A 22,924-nucleotide genomic window follows, 5' to 3' on the forward strand; every position below is an offset into this window, starting at 1 on the left:
CCGCCTTTTCAAATCTTAATGTAATTTTCACACTCACATCAGGCTTCAGTGCTTTCTTTCTTTCCTCCTTTCTTTCTTTCTTTCTTGCTTTCTTTCTCCATCCCTATCAGTCTCTGTCATGACTTGGCCCTGTCATTAGTTTTATCCCTCCCTTCATGTTTCTGCATAGTCATGCTCAGGAAAGCCACTTAGTTTTAGTGTCACCATATATCTCTGCTTTATAGCGCTAAGCTGATACACTGACGCAGGCAAAGTTGTAGTTCCTCTTATCAGCACTTTTCTTTTCTCTGTGTATGTGTGTCTTCACTGTCCGCATAATAAAGCAGTAAAGCTTGAGTGTTTGCCAGTGTGTGTGTGTGTGTGTGTGTGTGTGTGTGTGTGTGTGTTTCAGGGTTCAGTGCTATCTTTTCTAAGGAAAGGTAATATACTGTGGTCTCCCTCTAGACCTATTTAGAGAGGTGATGTGAGACAGCACAGGGAAGAGGGGAAGATAACAGTTTGAGATTGCAATCATAATAACAACTAAAACCCTGTGTAAACCCAGCTTGCGTGCGCACACACACACACACCCACACGTATACACAGTGGACCCTACTGTAGTGTTTGCTGTGATTTTAGGTACTGCAATAACTTGAGGCAAACAGTGGCAATGTGTGCATTTCTGTGCAACTGCGCTGTCAGCATTTGCCTGTATGCTCATGTATGTATATATAGGCTACGTCTGCTGTAGTCTGCAAGTTTGTGTGTGTGTGTGCATGTGTGAATTTGTCATTCTTTAGATTTGTGCATCCTGCTGTCAGTGTGATGCAGTTAGCCTTTTTTTTTTTTTTTTTTTTTTTTTTTATCAGTCTCAATGCAGCATTGCAGCATAGGTGCAATGGTCCGTGACCGGTGATTGCAGACTCCCATTCTGGTGTACAATTTCACGCTTGACCATAACTGGCTTCACATACCCCTCCAGATACTGCGCATTTGGATCACTAGATTCGTGACTGCATTCAATATATAACCTATGACCTTAATCTTTACCATCAATCTAATTCTAATCATCCAATTACCCCTTCCCCCAGCCAATAAAGCAGCTATGTTCATAATGACCGTCGACCTCTAGAATGACAACACAGAAACACACACCTGTTTAGTTGGTGGGACTCCAGGTGCTGAGGAAAAGCTGCTCATCTACACAATCCTGAACACTGCTGTATTACTAATAAAGCTACTAATACTAAACAGTGTAGCCAAGTCTACCAAAAGGAGCAACAGCCAATTTATAGTAAACGGAAATGAAAAGTCATTCATTTACATTGGTTGGTTTTACTCTGGCATGACTTAACAGGTGTTTCATGGTGCATACATTCTCTACAGGCCACATCAGGAAAGACTGTTTCTGATGGAGATAATCTTACTTGTGTCACACAGAAACACTCAGTACATCTTGCTGGGTGACTTGTGTGTTGTTGAGATGATAAATGGAGGTCTGGTGCACACCCTGTCAACACACACACAGGTGATGGGGAAACCCCCGTGTTTAGTCATCACTGCTGACACTCAAATGGCCACACACACACACACATCCACAGATGCATGTGCACATACATAAAAAACACATGTATTTGCTATATGCATGCATACTGTGTAGTATTATGCTCTCACATCTGTTAAAAAAAAGGCAGGGCATAAGGATGACCTTGTTTGTAAGTCTGTCGGTCTGTTAAATCTGTTAATTCAACAATTTACTGCAAGACGACGTATTTCCTAATCTCTCGGGCCAATTGACATGATGTCTGGTGGGGACATTTTTGCTCCCTAGTGGTTGAACCCTGTCAGTTTAGGTGACCCCATGACCCTTCCCTCTAGAGCCACCATCAGGCACAATTGTGTCTTGCACACAATATCTCAAAACCTGTGGGGCAGAACATAACATTTGAAAAGCACATCGATGCTCCTCAGAGGATGAACCCTGTCAGTTTTGGTGACCTTTCCCCTAGTGCCATCCTCATACCAAAAGGTCATATTTACACATGAAATTCGCAAAATTTAATGAGTTGTCATGATATTTGCTGAGTACATACATGCTCCCCAAAGGAAAATTCCTGTTGATTTTGATGAGCCCATCACCTTTCCTCTGATGCCAGCCTGACGCCAAAATGTCAAAGTTGATTTCTCAAAATCTATCGGGCAGATAGAGTTCCAGGAAATTAACCTCGAGGATGGCACTGGCAACTTTGGTGATCTCATGGCCAGCCGCAGAGGGCCTGTGTTTGTTACGTCATACTTTAATGAACTCAAGGATCTCAAAATAACAAGACGGGTGTCATGGAGAGAAATCCCCAAAGATGCTGATCTTCTTGTAACTTTCCAAATACACATCAGTGCGCCCTCATCTTCAAGCTCTGACTTGGGCTCACACCTAAGTATTATTGAAGCTAGGCTGTGTTTCTGACTTGCGTTCTATTTCTTTTTTAATATGAAATGCTCAGACTTTGGTCCATTATAGGACATGATATGATGTTATGTGATCATATCAGGCTACTAAAAACCTTTTGTTGCACTGATGAACTCCTGGCTTTTGTAGACGAGGTGGAAACACAGGATTTGTTCCACGCTGATTGTTATTCCCAGGGGGCTTGTTTTCAAAGGAACATTACAACAGTCAGCTGGTCACATTTCAGCGTTTTATCTTTTTTTTTTTGTTGGTAAAACGACTGACAGCAGCTACCTACATTCCAGATAAGGACTGTTTGGATTTTATTGACTGACCTTATGTTGGCAACATGAACCGGAATACAGCACTTTGTAACTATAACAGATGGACAGGGATAGAGCAAGGAGAGAGGCACAGTGAAGCAGAGACACAACCTGTACTCTTTGAATGCAAAAAGGACATTTATGGATGCTTTCCAGAACTAATTTGTGGATGTATCAGTTGCATCATATAGTGCATTTGGAGCCAGATTTACTGTACTTACTGACTAACACCCTGGAAGCTAAGTATTGTTTGATCGCTTACTTGATATGTCTAAACTATGTAAATATACTTATGCACTCTTATAAACTGGACTCACTGTAAATACTGTACACTTGTGGGTTCACAATACAGAGGACAAAAAAAAGAAAAGCTAAGTGGTGTGGCAGGATTTCAAACCTCTTCTTCATACGAGTGTCTCACCTTCCCATTATCTTCAAGTGGCTCCATTTAAACACTTTAATGGCTTGGGTAATTCTGTTGTTCATTAGTGTCCACGTGATGGGACAAGAGCTGAATTTGAGCATGATGACTCAACTGTTGGTATTAGATTATGTAAATGCTCCATAATTAGCAAAGTTGCAAGCAAATTCTAAAAAGTTCTGCTTCCAGTATCTACATCACTAATGCTAACAGTCAGGTGTTTTTTTTTTTTTTTTTTTTTTTGGAAGACTTACTGCAAAGGAATCCAAGATCCTAGAATATCATTCCATGCCAAACTGCTTTAAAGGAGCAGTTCACCAAAAATACAAAATAAATAAATAAATAATAAAAAAAAGAAAAGAAAAAAAGATAGTCTCCCTCTTACCCTTAGTGCAATCCATCCAGCCAGTAGATTTTTCTGTGATTTGGTTGTCAATCTTTCTGGTCTCCTTGCAACCCAATACAATGGTGATGGAGGGGAATAATTTTGTGGAGCTTAAACTGTCAAAAAGGCACATGTAGGGCGTTGAGTCCTGACCACAGCATCCTGGGTTTGAATCCGAGCCCAGGCCATGTCATCCCATCTCCCTCCTCTGCCTGTCCTGTCTTTCTCCACTGTAACTGTCAAATAAAGCAGAAATGCCTAAAAAAAAAATGTGAAAAAAGCAGCAAAAACAGGTCTTTCTACTGACAGGGAGATTTAATCCAGAGCCCTCAAGGGTGATGACTTTTGCTGGGAACTATTTCCTGTCAACCCCCAGTGAGAACGAATTAGAGATGGATAGATACAGTTTGTTGATGTTATGCACCATCCAGCTCCCCAGAACAAATGCAAAATACTCTAAAACTGTTACAAGCAATTCAACAGATAATGTCCTAATCATGAAATTAAAACCATTTACAAACAGTGGCTTAGAAACAGCTAAAATCAGCAAATTACACATTCGGTTAAGAGGAGAAAATGCAGCCAAAATGACTAGATTTTCCTGGAGACATCATATAAGCATTGCAATATTGCAGTACAATCACATAAATATTCAAATGCACACACACACACACACACGCACACACACACACACACACACACACACACACACACACACACACACACACACACAGACATACACGTACACACACAGGAGAACAAGACATAAGTTAGGATATCAAAAACAGTTGGTTGTTTTACTGCTCCAGTCAGTGATTATCAATTAGAGCATAAAATTGAAGCAGAGGGAGGTGCACGTCAGACTAGACACAGGTGTTTGACATAATCCAATTAACAAAATGATGAACTCACAAAAGCTACTAGACACATACACACGTGCGCATGCACACACACACACACACACACACACACACACACACACACACACACACATGCATAGTCTGTCTGTCATTCTCTGTCTCTGGAGCTCTTGTCATCCCTCTCCCTCATGCTCCTACACACACACACACACACACACACACACACACACACACACACACACACACACACACACACACACACACACACACACAGACACACACACACACACACACACACACACACACACACACACACAGACACCCACAAAAACACTGATGTAAGTGCACATGTGAACAAATGCACACACAAATGCATGCAAGCACACACACACACACACACACACACACACACCATCTGTTTCAGTGCCTCTGCAAGTTTTTATCCACAGCTCTGAGTCACGCTGAGCATTAAATAAGGGGCAGACAGAACAATTTACATGCAAATGAATTAATCCTTGATTAAACCTCTCCTGACCTTTGTCTTGTGTGTGTATGTTATGTGTATGTGTGTGTGTGCTGTCCTTAAATTATACTAGATTGATAAAAATGATGTGCCCATGACCCACTTCATCTCATTTTAAGAACAAATGGTGACTTGTGTCAGGGAAAGAATTTGTTTTGCTCATTCACTGAATTGATTGTCCAATTGTTCGAAATGAGGACAATTTAAATGTCAGACTGCATTTTCTTTGGTTTTCCACTGTCTCAAATGTGCACATACACATGGATACACACACACACACACACACAAACACACACACACACACACACACACACACACACACACACACACATACACACACACACATACACTGTTTCCCTGCACCACACTCAAAACTGCAGCAGTGCCTGTGGCTCACTGATAGGACGTGTGTGTGTGTGTGTGTGTGTGTGTGTGTGTGTGTGTGCGTGTGTGTGTTTGTGTGACAAACGAGAGCGAGACACAGAAAGTAGTTAATCTTTTTAATGACCAGAGGAAAAGATGTGATTGAGCGCTGTACAACATGAAGGTCATACACAGATTAAAAAATAAATAAATAAATAAATAAATAAATAAATAAATAAAAAAATCCTACAGGATGAGGTTGGTTTTAGCAATTTTTCTGTCTGAATACATCACTGTTACTGTGTGAAAATGCACTCTTGAAATTTTGTATCGTGTCACTGAATGTGTTGAAAATGGTGCATAAAATTTCATTTCAATTTGAAAATAAGGTTTGCTTCTGCTTTACTGCAAAAATCAATTGTGGCGTCTAATATTGTATTGTGTTATTATTAGTGAGTGTATTTTCTCTCTAAACAAGCAGTAAAAAATTGATAAAGGCTGGAGGTGATTCTCAGCTTTACAAATACTAATAAGTTTCTTTCATTATTTTTATTGAATTCAACTTAAATTAGCTGAAATTAGCATTTTGCATACACTGACCTTGAAGAAAAAATTCCCGCACACTGGACAACTTCCAGAATAAAGAATTTATTGCGACGTTTCGGTCATAGACCTTTTTCAAGCAAGTGTTTGTGCCCACAAAAGAAGCCATCTTAAATAGGAGTGGCTGTGTGACTCCAACCAATCACTTTTTCACACGTCTGATATACACATCTGTATACTAAATATCAATATACAATCAAAACAGTATCAATACACATAGATAAAGCACAACACAGTCAAACAAAGCAAAATTTAAAAAAAAAAAAAAAAAAAAAAAAAAAAGTAATGACTGAATACATTAGGTCCTAATAAAAGGTAATGGCTAATGATTGCAGTCCGAAAAAAATATGACAGATGTAATATATAGTTTATAGTTTCTTTTTTATAGGATTCTTGCATACTTTATTATCATAAGTTCCTCCTTTTTTCCTTTCTTCCTATTTAAACTATATATTATAGAGGTTTATCGCTTGATTTCTCCTGGATCAAATCCATTTTTACTGGGGATTCATTTTAAGGCTGCTTTCAAATGTAAGGGTGGCAGCGATCCAATCAGTACATGATCCCAGTTTTTATTCATCCCGCATCCATTTGATTGACTCTTCAGCTGCACCTGTTATTCTCCACAGTGGCAGTGACTGTGGAGTTTACCATCACTCTAATGGTACATTTACTTTTACAATTAAGAATGGATCTCGGTATAGTTGGTTATAAATAATATCACATAGATACATATGTTGGCATGCCCTCGTGAAGTGAATACAGACCTTGTGCAGTTAGATTCAGCCAGTAGACAGCAGAGAGGGAGGGGGAGGGGCGCCTTCCAAGAAAACAGCCAACCAAGACAATTATGTTGTTGAATTTCTTGCTCAGCCACAAGACACCTGCTCTCAGCAGTGATCACAGACTGGAGCTTTAGGGAAAAATACCATTTTAAGACTGAATATGAGACAAAATGACGTTTGGAGATGCGCTGATTCCATTGGACAGCAGTGATCGGCTAAAAAAACCCCACAAAAACATAGACAAAGTAAGCATCGTTGCATACTGCTTCATTACACTGCACACTGTATGCAAGTTCCTCTCCAAGGAAACCAGTAGCTTTCCTCCAGATGCTGCCTGGTTGCCATCTGGCACCTCTATTCCTGCCTGGTGTTATTTTATTGGTACTTTTTCCCACACATAGCACGCCTCCATAGTGTTTCCATAGCAATGCTATACTGAGATGATGATTTTCTCTTGTTGTTACCGCTCTTCATTCTCAAGTGTCCATATCTGGAGACTCTCTTGCAGGTGGAGGCCATGAACGCTGCTCTCTGCAACAAATAGCTAATTGTGGCACAGGTAGTGTGGGCGTACAGGCTTACATGGTTACAGGCTTACATGATTTCCTAAGTTCAGAGTCTAGAGTCATCCTTAAGTGTGAATATGAGCAATGACAGACTCTCTTATCCCCTCTCTCATGATGCAGTCGACTGGCAAAAATGAGCTTTTATGTCATTAACTGGGATTCCTTACTGGAATCCACTGTGCAAGCACTGTGCATTATGGTTAAAAATCTCAATTCATTTCATAAAATCCACAAAATAATGCAAAAAAAGATTTGCCAATTTAAAACAGCTTAAAAAATTCCCCTGCCGACGCAGCATCTGTTGTTTCCTCAACTTGCTCTTGTGTGCAAAACATTTTGATTGACATCGTTTCAAAGGCTGACGATGTTTTGAAATTTATCACATCTACTGATGGTAGAAAGTCTTTTCCAAGCTCAGATTCAAAGTTTAATACTTTAACTTTAAGTAAACACAGACAAGATAGTACATGAAGTCTGTTGTGTGTATATATATGCACTGTTGAATAAATTGGCTTTCGGTTCACTGTAGGTGTCCATGCACACAAATATTACCATAGTGACCAACGTGATTGAAAACCTGACAAAAAGCACTTTTCACAGCAAGGTCACAACATTTCAAGCTCATCAGGAAGGTGAAGAAAATTGTCAGTAGAAGTAGATCAATCCTGCATCTTATTCACTGAAGGAAAATGCATCGTCCAACACTTGTAGACTGTAAAAAAAAAAAAAAAAAAAAAAAAAAAAAAATGCCTACAATGGAGTTTAACATGGGAAAACCATTCAGCTATGTAAAACATCAGGTTTTGGTGTCATGATTTTAGACTCAAGGAGCAAGGGCTACTAATCTGCACTGATGCTCAGGAATCACACAGGCAAAAATACATTGTACTGTAGAAGAGGGAGAAATTTCTCCACCGACAGAACTCAATAGGCCAGAATGCAGCAAGAGCTGCAACCCCTGCTTTCTATCGACTGTAAAAAGCTCATTCCCTCACTCTCACAGTGGTACACTATCACTCTCTACACTCTATCACTTTTAATTGGACCATTTAAAGATGCTGAGCTGAAACTACATTGCAATCTAATTGAATTCTTTTGTTAGACTGCTACAGTACTAATGAAATTTATTTTCCATTTGCAGAGAAATCAAGCTGAGTAGAATAAACTCAAATGATGAACTGTAATAAGTTTTAAAAATGACAGCAAAACATGCAATATATTGAAGCACACACCTAGTTAGCCAAGTAATGGCACATATTCTTATTTTTACTGTGATTTTGAGGAGTGTGTTTAGCCTTTGATTGGACTAAAGCTACAGGGAAGGGAGTGACTGTGGTGTCAATACTGTACGTAAAGATCGTGACACTTTGACCCCTCTTATCTGCACCAGCTGCCTCATGTATAAACTACTGCTCCTCTGGGACCAATGACATCCATTAAAGGGACACGCTGCAGATTATGACCCAGTGATGACCTGGCTGCGTGGGTTTCTGCGTCTGTGTGTGAGTGATAGAGGTTGAAGGTATGTCCACCCTCGTTAATCAGTGTAATTGTTAATGCGTGCGTGTGTGTTCCTGAGGCCCTGATTGCTGTTCGGTCACCGCATTTATCAAAGTGTTTGATGTAAGACAAAGTACACTATAATTCTTCCCTCTAATTGCTTCATACTTTAAAGTTGCTGACAGTGGTGTCAAGGAAACCTTTGTGTGTGTATGTGTGTGTCCTGGTCAGGCTTGGACAAATGGGCAACCCTTGTGCATAAATTAGCGGTGTTTTGTGAATAACATTAAGGACTTGGCATAATTTTATATTTCAAGAGAGACCCTTTTTTCTCTGAAAGTGTTACAAACTCAATTAGCTCTATCAACGCTGGACTCAATGAGGGCATGTAGTAACTCCCACCAATCAACACTGTGTTACATAACCTCCTCTTGGTTGCAAAGAGATGTGTGTTCGTATTTGGGGCAAATGCTCTTGATCCTGTGAGCGGGGGCAGGAGACAAGAAGGCAGAGAGAGGCTGACACACCTCAATCCTCCGTGCTCAGACGCTGGAATACGGAAACTTTGCCCTGTGTGTAGGTGTTTTCTGTTTTGTTCTGCTGCTCATTTACCACTATATGGGCATGCAGTGGAGGAAAAGCCCACCTAATGTCAATTTACCCAGAAATAATTGACCCAGAAATCTCCACAGCCAATAGAGGACTGTTGTCAAGCTGCAACCTCAGCACTTTATCAGTTTACTTCCAAATTAATACTCTTTATGAAGCCTTCGTGCTGTGTGTAGGTGGCTAATGTTACCAAGTTAGCTACATGTCTGAACTTCTCCAAAAAGGTGCTGTATAAATTAACTGTAAATGATAATTGGTTATATTCTGTCAATTTATTGTCTTATTTGTATGGTAAACCTCCACAATAAGCAGAATAATCCACACTAAGGTGGTCCCCCATAAAAAAAGACCTTTCTAGCCTTCCTGATACTCATTATTTTTCAGTAGAAGACCACCTTGTCATGGATTATCCCTTACTTAATGCATTTCTGAAAATAATTGATAATGACATTTTTACTGAGAGGAAGTCATACTTGACCCACCATTTCATTTAACACTATGCCACAGCCTGTTCCTGTCATATGTAACAAACTAGAATATTAGCCATCTTGTCATGGAGAAGCAGCCTTTAATTGGAGTGGTGAATGAGACACACTCTCCCCTCATTCAATAAGTACATTTGATGTGGCCTTGAGCAATCCCTTAATCCCTCACTGCTCAGTGGAGCTCATCAGTGACCAGGACCGCAAGATGGGATATTAAATGTGCATACGTGCGTGTGTGTGTGTGTGTGTGTGTGTGTCTGATTTAGCTATACTTTTGAGGACATATTTCAGACTAAAAAACAGTTTAAAAAAAAAAAAAAGATTCAGAAAAAAGCTGATTTTCGGGTCAGTGGTTAAGGTTAGGTTTAGGGAAAGTCACAAAATGAATGTAAGTATGTAAGTATGTCCCCACAGATGACCTAAGTCAACGTGTGTGTATGTGTGTGTGAGTGTGTGTGTGTGTGTGTGTGCGCAACTGTATACAAACTTCCCATTAATGTTAATTTAAAACGGTTCGTTTGTTGATTGCTTGTATAGGGCTGCAGGTATTGAGTGTGGGTGGAGAAGTGTCATGTAATTTCTTGACTTACTTTGGTGTATTGGCTCATTTGAGTCGCATGAGCACTGAAAACATCGATACCACATCAGCTCCAGCAGCTGACGCCTCGTGAATGTTTTATAGCCTTTACTGCTTGCAGAGTCGAGCTCCATGAGGCTGCTGAGCTCTCTGATGCTCTGAAGGGTAGAGCAATTTATTCTGGACTCTCTTAAACATTTGGAAATGACACTTAAGCTCACTTCTCTGTGTTTCTTTCTCTCCTAATGGCACTGCTAAATCTGTGTGCTGTATATTTTGTCAAACAGCTTTTACAGTAGAAGAAGAAAGGGAGACATTTTCATAATAGCCCCTGTGATCTCAAGATTATTTGAACCTGAACAAGATAAATAATATCGTAATATTAGCCAGTATGCTGAGGCATGTGCATGTCTGTTCATGCCCTGTTCAATTCAGTTTCCACAGTAATATTTGGAAAATTCACTTAATATCGACACAGTATTATCTGGATCTGGGTTATGGCCAAAGGTTGGAAAGAGTATGGAAAGTTCCTACTCAAGGAGAAAGATGTCAAAGATGAGCACATACAAATGTATGCTTCTTAATTTCTCGTTTTTGATTGACATGTTTGGCCTTTTTGGTGGCCTTTTCTCATTGATCACCTGTGGATGCTCAAAGTCCTGGCGTAAAAGTAGAATTGTGGGAAGGGCAAACATGACTGACGCAGAGGGCACAGGAAACTGCACCGAAACACAAGGAAAACACTGGGGGAAACAAAAGCAGAGTCTAAACCAAATGATAAAACACAGAACCATGACACATTGATTTAACAGTAAAAATTATAACTCACAAAATGAGGAACACAAACCAAAAAAAGACAGATTCCTCTACTCCTCTTTGCAGACTGCTGCTTCACTCTGAGAGACTCACATGTCCTGTGGTCAAATTTGTATTTCTTTGAACCACAGAGACAGCGCTCTCTAACCCTAACCCTAAATTTGTTTTTTCCATAATCATATTAGTAGTGACTGATCTGATTTCCCTAGGAGCCATCCCCAGCGTGAGTTATAGGGAGGCCAGTTACCTATATTGGTGCAGGGCCCCAGAGTCTGCAAAGTACCAAAACTAAATGGTGAAGTAGGAGGGTTAGTCCCTCCGAGGTATTTTGGCCCACTGGATGTGTAATTGTTATTATCCCCTTTCAGCATGGTTGCCAGACTGCTGCTTTGCCGGAGTCAAGTTCATCATTGCCGTCTGACCCATGTTGGAGGGGTTTTGTTTTGGGCAATACTTTGTGTACCCAGAGCCCTCTAGTTTGTACCAGGGCTATGAAGTTTGGTTTTTGTATGATTTGATGGTGGTGGTCACTTGGAGTTGATTTGCCTTTTTCTTAGAACCGTGTAGCTGCAGTGTGGTGGCTGCAATAGAATCTACCCACAGTAGACACCCTGCCTTTTTTCTTCTTTCTCTCTCTTTTAGCCATTAGGCCATATTTCAATGTGTATTATCTATACAGAGCAGTTGTTATTTTAACAGCTTTAGTCCTTTGTTAAATAAAATCTTTCTTTTGACTTGTCCCCGTTTCTTTCCCAGATCTATTCTCAACTGAAGTTGTATTTTTATAATAAACTTTTAAATTGTGGACTGAATGCACGTCTCTCCGCTCTCCTTGAACCGTAATTTATTTGTGTCCACCCTCGGGTAGTTTTGGGGCCTGTGAGTTCCTCTCCAGTTGAAGTCCCCCTTGTGCTTTGAACAATTATTCTTTGGGTGATTTTTTAAGCTTTATGTGGATGTTTGTGTGTTTTTTGAATATGTCTGTTGTAAAACCTAATAGATTTTTATTTGCAACCTTGAAACATTCATCTGCTTAGGTACCTTACAAGGCACTGATAGGTGGAGCGAAGAGGCACATCTGAATATGACTGGTATTTTCTGTGAGCCTCTCAAACAGGGATTGAAAGGTTGCTATGTTCTGATCAACGGTAGACCATAAACCTGGGAACAATAGACAGCATGAGGGTTCCTCTGGCTACATAAAGTGCCTGGAGCAGTCGTCTTCCTGGGAGTCCACACACATGCTGTAAAGCCTCCACTCAGCTGAAGTGTCCTTGAGCCCGACACAAAATCCCTACAGGAGCCTGCACATAAACAGCAAACGCCTTCAGTGCTGGCTGAGACGTTTCTGTGGTGGTGCTCATCTCGCCACAGCACTACCCTCAGTGAAGTGTGCCCACTCCACTCAAAGTTACATCAGTTTTATACTTTGACCCAATTTGCAGTTGACCTTCCATAGTGCCCACTGTAAGCTCTGAGTTTATAGTGTGACATAAGTGGACGTGACTGGAAGATAGAGATAGCAGAAAAGCTGATTTTGTACGTCTCTGAGTTCCCTGGATTCTACAACTCAACTTTGAAATGGCACCACAGTCAAAGTGATTGCATGACACGATGCCAATTTTCAGATGGCAGCTGCCAAGTTTGGGGATTGAGCTATAATTTAAAGTACTGTATCATGCTATTTTGTTCTCTACACTGCCAAATCAAAACAAGCTTTGGTAATGTAGTTTAGTTTCAAAGTTTGTTATTAGAATATTATTTTGCCAGCATGCGAACATGTACTGAAGGTTAAACATGCATACGTTTTTTTTTGTTTTTTTTTACTTCTGTTTGCAGCAAAAGATTGTAAGCAAAGAGTAAAAGCTTGAGGGACAGGTATATGAAGAAGGGGAAATTGGAGAATGAAATGCAGAAAAAAGATGACGAAGGAAGGAGGGCGAGTGGTGATTCTGTTCCATTTTAGGTTTCCTTTGGCCCCTTTTGAAAAACTGTGGAAGCATAAGGGAGGAAGCTTATGTAATGCAACATATGATACTAGCACCTGACCCTGTTTAAGAAGAAAAGCGATTCTCCCAAACCGCAGTACCCCAGGTGTCCCAGCCTTACTCAACCTCTCACTGGGTGCTAGAGAACACCTAGTACCCCAAGCCATGTTTTCTTCCCAGTCCCCCCATTCCTTACAAGTAGCATTTGAGCCTCAGGCAGATAAATTCCCCAAGTGAATCAACAGACTTCCCCTAAGCTTCCCATGACTCCTTCTCAAACTCATGGGTCTCCATTCATACATTAAGCAGCAGCTCAGCCTGAGGCACTTCAACCTTCTCCAGCTGATCAACAGATATAGCCAACATACCCACCCAGATTCCCAAGATACCCTCCCAATCCCAAGGCTCTGCAGTCAGAAAAGTAGCTTTTAAAAGAGTGTATTCACATTCAGACAACTACTTTGAAGAGTCTCCCATGAACGAAAGGGGGTGAAGTCAAAACAGAACTTTTAAGTGTACTGCGCTGAGCTTCATCAGTTGCAGAGATATCTGCAGTATGTCTCCCTCACAACAAGAGCCTTAGCAGCAGTATTGTTGCTTCCTGGCCATGGCCCTGTAGTGAAGGAATTCACAGACTGGTGTTCCTCATCTTTTATGTGCATCAATGTGTCAAAGACCAAAGAAATGTTGAGAAACTTTCGTAAACATCTGTCAGTCACCTCTCCTCTTGTCATTGAGGATCAAGCTGTCGAGCTGGTCCATAATTACAAATATCTTGGCACAAACATTGATGACAAGCTGTCTTTTGATTTCCATGTGGATGCTGTCTGTAAGAAGGCACACCAGCGCATGTATTTTTGTAGGAAACTGTGGAGTTCTAATGTTGACAGCACTTTTATGAGAATGTTTTATTCTTGTTTTATTGAATCTGTTCTGACCTTTTCTTTTATTTGCTGGTACGGCTTACTTTCCTTCAAAAACAAAAACAGATTGCAGGGCATAGTGAGAGTGTGCAGCAAAATTGCAGGGATTAATCTTAATGATCTTTCTGACGTGTACAAGCTCAGAACCCTAAGTAAGGCCCGCTCACTCCTCACTGACCAGAGCCACCCCTTGGTTGGTGAGTTTGTGTTGCTCCCGTCAGGCCGCAGGTACATCCTGCCAAGATGCAGGACAAATAGATTAAAATATTCTTTTGTCCCTGCTGCCATAGGCCTTCTTAACAAATGATTGTTTAATAATTATTTGTTCTAATTATTGTTGTCTTCTGCGCTATATGTGTTGTTATTCTGTGATTATTGCTGATTGTTTTGTTACTGCTGGGTGTAGAGCGATTTGCCCCCCGGGGACAATAAAGACTCCTTGAATCTTGAACCTTGAATGTTCTGGAAAGAAGTGAAAGAGGTTTCAGCGTCTTGAAAAGGGCACACATCTGGTTGATCTGCATCATGCTGGATGAAGCTTTGGAGGATGACTGATGCCTTCACTAGCTTAGCCACGCTTTCAGGGCACACTGCAATGATGCAAGGGGACAACCTCCCCTGAGCTTAAGGATTGAAAAATTCACCATGATCCACCTGGTGTGGGACCGGTGGTAGTTGAGAAATCATGTGTGCCACTGGTCCAAGGTGTTCAATTGTCAGAGGAGGGAGGTCTTCAGGGAGATCCAGCCTGTCTGCTTGGAGAGGACTTACAAAAGATTAGGTGGCACTTACATCCACCACATGGATCAAATGTCTCACATCTACAAAGGCAAGGAACAATTGTGAGAATGTGTTTTTATTGTTGCATTGAACACAACATGCTTACAGTGGACAGCACCATGGGGAGATTTCACATCTGCTGCCAGTTAACAGCACCCTCATTCCAATTCTTCATTTTAAGAAATGGCATACATCGATACACCAAGCCAATAGAAACATCGTGTGCACCCAAGCTGGACCAGTGCAAACAATGAGGGCAGCTGCCAGATCTTAATTTTGTTCCAAAGTACAATGTGATAATGAACCATTGTCAGTCCTGGTAATGTTGATGACTTTGTTAAATCTTTCAAGATACCACTTGAAATATTAATGGAAGTGGCACTGTTTTTTCAAGATGTGGTATCTTGGTGTCATGACCCCTCTCATGTTCAGGCACCTCAGCAGCTATGAGTCCTAGTGGATGAACAACACTACACGGCATTGCAAGTGGGCCAGTCATTCTTGCAGATGAGTGGTGGATTTTCACAACCTCTTCCAATTTCAGTGGCAAGGAACCTCATTCCTGTGAAGTCATCATGTTCATGTACAAGACATGTGCATGCTGGGAGCATGATTTAAAAATCTGTTCAACTTTTGCAGGATTTCACTTTCAAAGCAGCAAAGAAACCAACTCCATTACACACTGCAATCAATATGATTTGCAAATACCACATGTTTGAACTGGGAACAAACACTGAAACATTTTCCGTTGTTTTTGTCCCCTCTCAAAAGGACAGTGAGGTAAATAAAACCTGGTCCTTTCAATGGACAAAACTTGAAATTAACAAAAGAAATGTTAAAAAATGGATGTGACACTTTTATAAAAAAAAAAAAAAAAAAAAAAAAAAAAAAACATAGGGTGACTTCATTTTAACATTTACAGTTCTACAAGCATTTTTGGAAAATGAAATAAAATTAATTTCCATAACATGTGGTGTTGTGTGAACAGTGTTAACACCATTTATAACCCAAACACTCCCTTGATACTTCAGACATGCTATGAAATGTGCACCACCTAATAAATTAGACTCAGAGTCCTAGATAGCAATACTGAAGCACATGAACATACTGGCATCTCTCGGTAACAATTACAGTTGTTAAATAAATCAATATATCTGTACAAATGCAATATTTAACATAATCACCCATCAGACTGTACCAGCACCGTGATGGAGCTGTGGTCTTCCAAAATCGTCATGTCTATTGCTTCTATTCCCTAGTTTTTCTAGCAGATGCCCAGCTAATGTCAAAATTATGGATCTACAACACGGGAACACTGCCCTCTAAAGGAGTGCAGTGTCCGCAGTATTTCACTGCTTCTTAAACCACATTTTAGGAAATGTGAAGTCAGCATCCCTTATCACAAGGGGTTTGTTCAACCCATTTTGTTTCTGCAAATGTGGAAAAATCAGTTTTCAGCCTACTTCTAACACCTGGAGAAGCTTATTAAGGTACCTTACCCTCCAAGGGATGGCACTCTAAAAAAGATTGAACATTACAATAAGTTTCAGAGCAGCTGAAAAAAAAAAAAAAATCCTGACCTTTATGAAGTTTATGACAACTAAAAACATTGGTTTTGTTGCTAAAGTTTTCATAAAGTCTGTTCACTGTATAGTTTAAATATCTCACTGGAACTGTGCGGTTGCAGATGACATAACAGTTACAAGGCGGAGTGACGCGACCCCCACACAGCTGCCAGGAACGGTGCCCAGCGGCAGGAACAGCACATTCCTACAGCCAGGAGCTGGGGGGATTACAGTCAGAGGGTGGGCTGATGTCCCTGGTGCTGCCCTGTCAGCTGAAGTCATGGCACTGAATCACTTAGAGCAGTGGTGTAGGCAGGGGCATGAGTCTATGTGTGTGTGTGTGTGTGTGTGTGTGTGTGTGTGTGTCTGTGTGTGCGTGTGTGCATGTTATGACCTACGCAGAGAGCAATTAATTACTGTGCAGCCGTTCACTTGACTCCCAGAAATGAATTACATTTGCTCTTGCTATGCCGAATTTTTAAAAACAAAGTTTCCTCTGTAATGATCATGGCACATACCTCAGTTTTTAATCAGCTTTTTATTAAACAAATGTATGTGTGTGTGTGTGTGTGTGTGTGTGTGTGTGTGTGTGTGTGTGTGTGTGTGTATTTGTGTGCATTTGATGACATGGTGGGAACAGACCTTGCCACCCCAGCAGTCCCACTGATAATCCTGGTAGTGTGTCACTGTATATTTGTGTGTTTGATGGACGTAATACATAATTGGAGGGTTTTATTTTTGCACAATGTTTTCCTCAACTGAGGCTGAGTAAGCACAGAAAATGATTCATATACTAATTCCACAGTATATTTGTGTGTGTGGGTATGCATGTGTGTATGTGATCATATGTTTTTTTTGTTTTTTTTTCCTGTGGTGCACATATTGTATGAGCACACATCTTCAAGTGTTTGTGTGTGTGTGTGTGTGTGTGTGTGTGTGTGGCTCAGCAACGAACGTGGATGTGTGTAGTGCTACCTTCATGTGTATCACACATGTTTGATCATGCAGCATTGACCTGATGGATGGTCAGACAGTTGGGTGGTCTCATACAAATATACACACAGATCACACACACACACACACACACACACATATATGCAATCACAGTGTGTAGCACTTTGTTGGAATTCTAGTGCAATATGTAGTGTAGGTTTCTGCTGACAAAGCTCATGACCCAGCATGAAGTAGAGCACACACACACACACACACACACACACACACACAGGTGCAAAAGTAGGACACTTTCTGTGCCTCACCCTCACTATTGTAAATGTGACATCACTTTCCACTTACAGGGCAGCTGTTCTGATGAAAAAATAAAATAAAATAAACAAACAAAACAAAAAAAAACAAAGAAAGCATGGTAATAAGGTGAGTGATGAAAATAGCATGAAAATGTGTATCTCAAAACAACTTTATATGACATTTTACTTCCTGCAGTTCCTCTACATCCAGAGGACCCTCACAGGATAATGTGTGTGTGTGTGTGTGTGTGTGTGTGTGTGTGTGTGTGTGTGTTGTATGTATGTTCAGTTTACATTGAGGTTGAGAGGGATGCTGCAGCATGGATGCATAATAAAAGCGAGCTGGAAGACAATAATTATCAGTGCTGAAAAGGCCAGCAGACCCACTGTCACCAGCCCTATTCTCTGCTGCTAACACAATCTCTCATTAGCTTTACAAGATGGCCTTTTTCCTCACTCCTTGGTGGGAAAACTTCCATTCTGGGTCCCAGACATTAGCAGTAAAACCTCCAATAAAACCGAGATGCTTATATTGATTTCTGCTGAATTGTAACCCTCTTTATGTGGCTCTCGAGAGAGGCAGACAAAAGAAACAAAGAAGTCTGTGTGTGTATATGTGCGTTTTAAAGAATGTATGAAAAATCACTGTATGTGTGCTGTTTAGGTATTTCAGCTTTTCTAGCTGTGATCGATTTACGGCTTTAACCCGCTGTACCTTTTCATGCAGCATATTTCAGTCCAAATTGAATGCCTCGGTATGTGACAGACTAATCAGTTTGTATAAAGAATAGAAAGAAAAGAAAAGCGATACTTCTACAGCAAAACTCAAATACTGAACTAGACATGCAGTCTGTGAACAACGACAGGGTACATCCCTGTAATGGCCTGTCTGGATTGACAGTGGCGCTAGACAAAAGGCCGAGCGGGTCATCGAAATCAATATAGCTCTTTTTTTTAGGGGTCATGAATGTGCACAGCAATTTTGAAAAGATTTGATTAAACGGTATTTGAATCATAATTTGTGGTGGCAGTTGGGGGCGCAGTCATAGTGTCACTGACACCATCATTTCCAGGAAGTAATTACTTAACGAAAAATCTCAAAATGAATCCAAACACAAACACACAACTGTCTGATCTGACCACTTAATTCAAATTCATGACACAGGAAAGATATGAAAATGCAAAATCATGTTTTGTTGAGGATGTACAAATTTTGGATTTCCTTGCCCATGGTTAACTTATTTTTTATTGAATTATTTTTCCAGCCACCGCGGTGGCCCTCCAGTCAATATGATTACATAAATTACAGCAGCTAATTAGGGATTGCTGCAAAGTTAAGGAGACTGGAGAGGAGCGACTGGAGGGGAATGTTTAAGAGTTGGAGTGGAACTGAGATTCTCTATACGTAAGCATATGGAATCTGTCTGATATTATGAAATACAGCCCATTATGGCGGAGCTGAAATGCTCCGCCATAATAGGCAGATCAGATGAGATGGCGTCTATTCAACTTCCATGGTGACGTGGTGCTAGTGAATGGAGGATCTGTGGTTCAAGACAAATCAAGTGTGAATCTGTGAGTTCCTGGCAGTGGCAAGTGACCATTACAATGACAAATGTTTACATATAAGCAGACATAAAACACACACACACACACACACACACACACACATAGACTAAGAGGACTGACTAAAAAGACAATTGATTACAGATGTAGTTTTTTTCAAGTTCAAATCATTTCAAACATTTCAACCCATTCAAATCATCTTTCACTCTTCATGTCTCTCATGCACATACTTGGGCACAGTAATACACCTCACAAATACAATTTATTTCACTCAGCACTTTCCCACTCCTCATTAGAGTGAAGGGGATTACAGCCCTTGAGCTGGCCTCAATTCCAGTCGTGGAATTGGTCGGGAATCAGCTGTTCCCCAGTGGAGCAGGATGTGATTGAGCAGGATGTGATCGATCTGGAATGGGCAGCTGAGGAATGCCTTTTTCATTAGGTGTGAGATTGATTGGTATATGTCTGCCCTGCGATTAAAGCTCAGCGAGGAGGGGAGAATGGAGCAGGAGGAGGAGAAGAGGGAGCATGAAAGGCTCCTTTACAAAACATATATACCTTCAATTTATATGGTTTTCACTGAAGTCATTGGTGAGTCCAAACACACACACACACACGCACACAGACACACAGACACACACACACACACACACACACACACACACACACACACACACACACACACACACACACACACACACACATTCTAGGTTCTTTAGAAATTTTCGACTGCAGTCTGAGAAAAGATGATGTGGGCTGAAGACTGTAGTGGTGGTGGTTGTGGGGTGGGAGCTGAACGGCTGATTGAAAAGACTGATTACAGGGATTAAACAGAGAGTTTCTGCGCTGTTCAAATCAAATCAGGAGAACAGTGGACTAACACAGTTTGAAACAATGGACTGTATCCCAATCAGTCACAGTCAGATAGAAGCAATTATCTCATCAGGGAGCTCAGGCTCCGGTTTCCATAAGACGTCCTATCCCAAAACACTGCTCCGGAGTGATTCTCAAGGCCTATTTAGGCAGGATTGTCTTAATAGAGGAGGGAGAAGGGTAATGGGGTTATTACGCAGGCATATATCAGTTTAAGCCTTGTCCAAATCTGCAATGTCACTTTCACAGACTGCATGAACCTGTGCCGCAAGACATTTCTTTTCAGTCATAGAAATCACACCGAGTAAATTACTGCTCCAAGCTGAAAAGATGGTTGAAGCCACTTTTTTTTTTTTTTTTTTTTAGCAAAGCCATGTATCTCGCTATTCCAAATGTATAATTCTGAGACAGATTACAGCTTGATCACACTCTGCAAATTCATCAGCCGCCTTGAGATAACAGTTTCATTCTGAAGACTAATCCTGTCTGAATAGTGTTTAAGGTGCCCTGTAAGTTTGCTATTTAAGGGCTGATATGACAAGGTCACACATTAATAAAAGAGATGGTATTCACCCCAGTGATTAAGGTGTTAGGCACTTTACCTCTAATATTAGACGGCTCTTATCTTGTAATTATGACTGGCATGCACCTCTTCTCAGGTTATTACTGCTATTAGAAAGGCAGGAGAGGGGATGACATGCAGCAAATCGCTTGGGCTCGGATTCAATCCCAGGCCGCTGCAGTAGGGACTCAGCCTTGATACGTGGTACGTGCTCTACCAGGTGAGCGGCCAGGGCGCCCCTTTGCTGAACTTTCTGAATTGCTTAATCTCGTTGGGTCCATCAGAGGTCCTACTCCCATTAGAGGTCATGCTCTTGACCACGTGCTGTCATGCTGTCTTATCATCTTGTTCCAGTGTAGCTCTACTCCTGCCACTTCGGTTTGTTTCGCTTCCTCCTCCAATTCAAATGCTGTTTTTGGGGGCAATGTTTGGCAAGGAAAAAAACAAAACAAAACAACAACAACTAAAAAACAGATCACCCAGAGCGGTCAGACTTACTGTAGATGAGCATGACATTTTCATGGCATTTACAAACTCGTCCTCTTGCGGTAGATTGCTGTTGGATACATCGTGCACTGTGAGCACACCCTGAGTCAGTCTTTTCATGCTTGTTAGCGTTACACGTTAATCATTTCTTCCTATTTTACAGTCTGTTGACAAAGTAGAGAATCCAACCAGCTTAAGTTGACATGGTTGAAACTATAGGAGAAATGCCACATCTGGACTGACAGGTGCTACCCTCTCTAAATAAACCACTGACTGAGGAAAAAAAAAAGTTCAGAAGAGATAGACAGGAAAGATATGTAGCAAAGGATCCAGGACAGAAATGAACCCGGGACGCTGCGATAACATCATGTGCTGGGTGATGTACCGGGTGAGCTGTAAAACATTTTATTTTTAAAAATGGACCTGCTTAATGTCTTTTCATAAATATGTCATACTTATTTAGATCTTTTTCATCAACATCTGTGGTTCAGAGGGGAGTGTATACTCTGAAGACTGTTGAAGGCTCATTGGTATATTTCACTCATCTTCATCACGCGTTGTGTGTTTATTATGCCCAGATGCCACTGTGCATGGTCTTTGTATTCTGAGCAAACACAAGCAGTGCAGTGTTGACATTTACACTACATGCACTCATCCGCTGTGCACATAAGGATGCACACACACACACACACACACACACACACACACAATGAGCCCCTACAGTGCAATGCTCCATTTACCTCCACTTGACACCCCTAACTGGAATAACTGGAGAGCACACAACGCAAACACCTTGCTGTGTAAACACAGACAAACACACAAACACATACACAGTCGTTCATATGCAGGCATGAATTTGCATGTCCTGTAATCAAACACAAACACACACGTGCGCAAGATGTATTGACTCCATCTCTCCTCTGACTCCTCAGAGAGCCGTTTTGAGTCTTGTTCTGTCTCTTGATTCCAATCTCTCCACACCTCCCCCATCTCATCCATCCATCCTCTCTCTCTCTCTCTCTCTCTTTCTCTTTGATTTGCAGCTGCCTATGGGGGTTGTATGTGCAGTGTGTACCATGTGGAGATACGGAGGAATGAAAAAAAAAAAATGCTGTCAGCAAATATGTTTGTGAAATGCACCATAGCCGTGTTTGTCACTGAGCTGTGTGTTTTGCATTACTTCCCGTGTGCGCGTGTGCAGAACAGATAAGATGACACCTGAATAAGACTCAGCCAATCTTCCCTTTATAATGTGCATGTTCAACCAAATGTAAGATGTATTTGAATGCAAAGTGAGCGCCTGAAATTCTGTCATTGAGAGATGCCGAAAGGTGCGGCGCAGTCTGCAGCAAAATTTAAAACATTTTGCTGCAGCCAAATGAACACCAAGCCAACTGGTGTTTATTCCAGCTAGCATTTTGCTCATGTGGACTGTGAAGAATAACTATCCACAGAAAAAAGAAAGAAACAAACAAAAGAAAAGAAAAGAAAAGAAAAGAAAAGAAAAGAAGGAACAATGTAAAGATAATAGCATACTCTAGTGTGCAGTCCAGAAGGAGTGCAGGGGAAGAGCTTTGCTGCATGCAAAGTGTGAAAGAGAAGAACGGCTACAGACAGAGGTTAGAGAAACTGAGAGACAGAGACAGAGAAAGAGAGAGACTGTATGGGAGGGAAAGAATTAGAAAAAAAGAAAGAG

General features: G+C 41.0%; 1 protein-coding gene across 1 annotated transcript in view; it reads left to right on the top strand.

The window, feature by feature from the left end:
* kcnab1a (potassium voltage-gated channel subfamily A regulatory beta subunit 1a) overlaps positions 1-22,924 on the top strand; it is a 145,583-nt gene that overhangs the window by 12,971 nt on the left and 109,688 nt on the right. The gene's annotated exons all lie outside the window — the stretch shown is intronic.

Source organism: Myripristis murdjan, chromosome 13, assembly GCF_902150065.1.
Source record: "Myripristis murdjan chromosome 13, fMyrMur1.1, whole genome shotgun sequence".
NCBI lineage: Eukaryota > Metazoa > Chordata > Actinopteri > Holocentriformes > Holocentridae > Myripristis > Myripristis murdjan.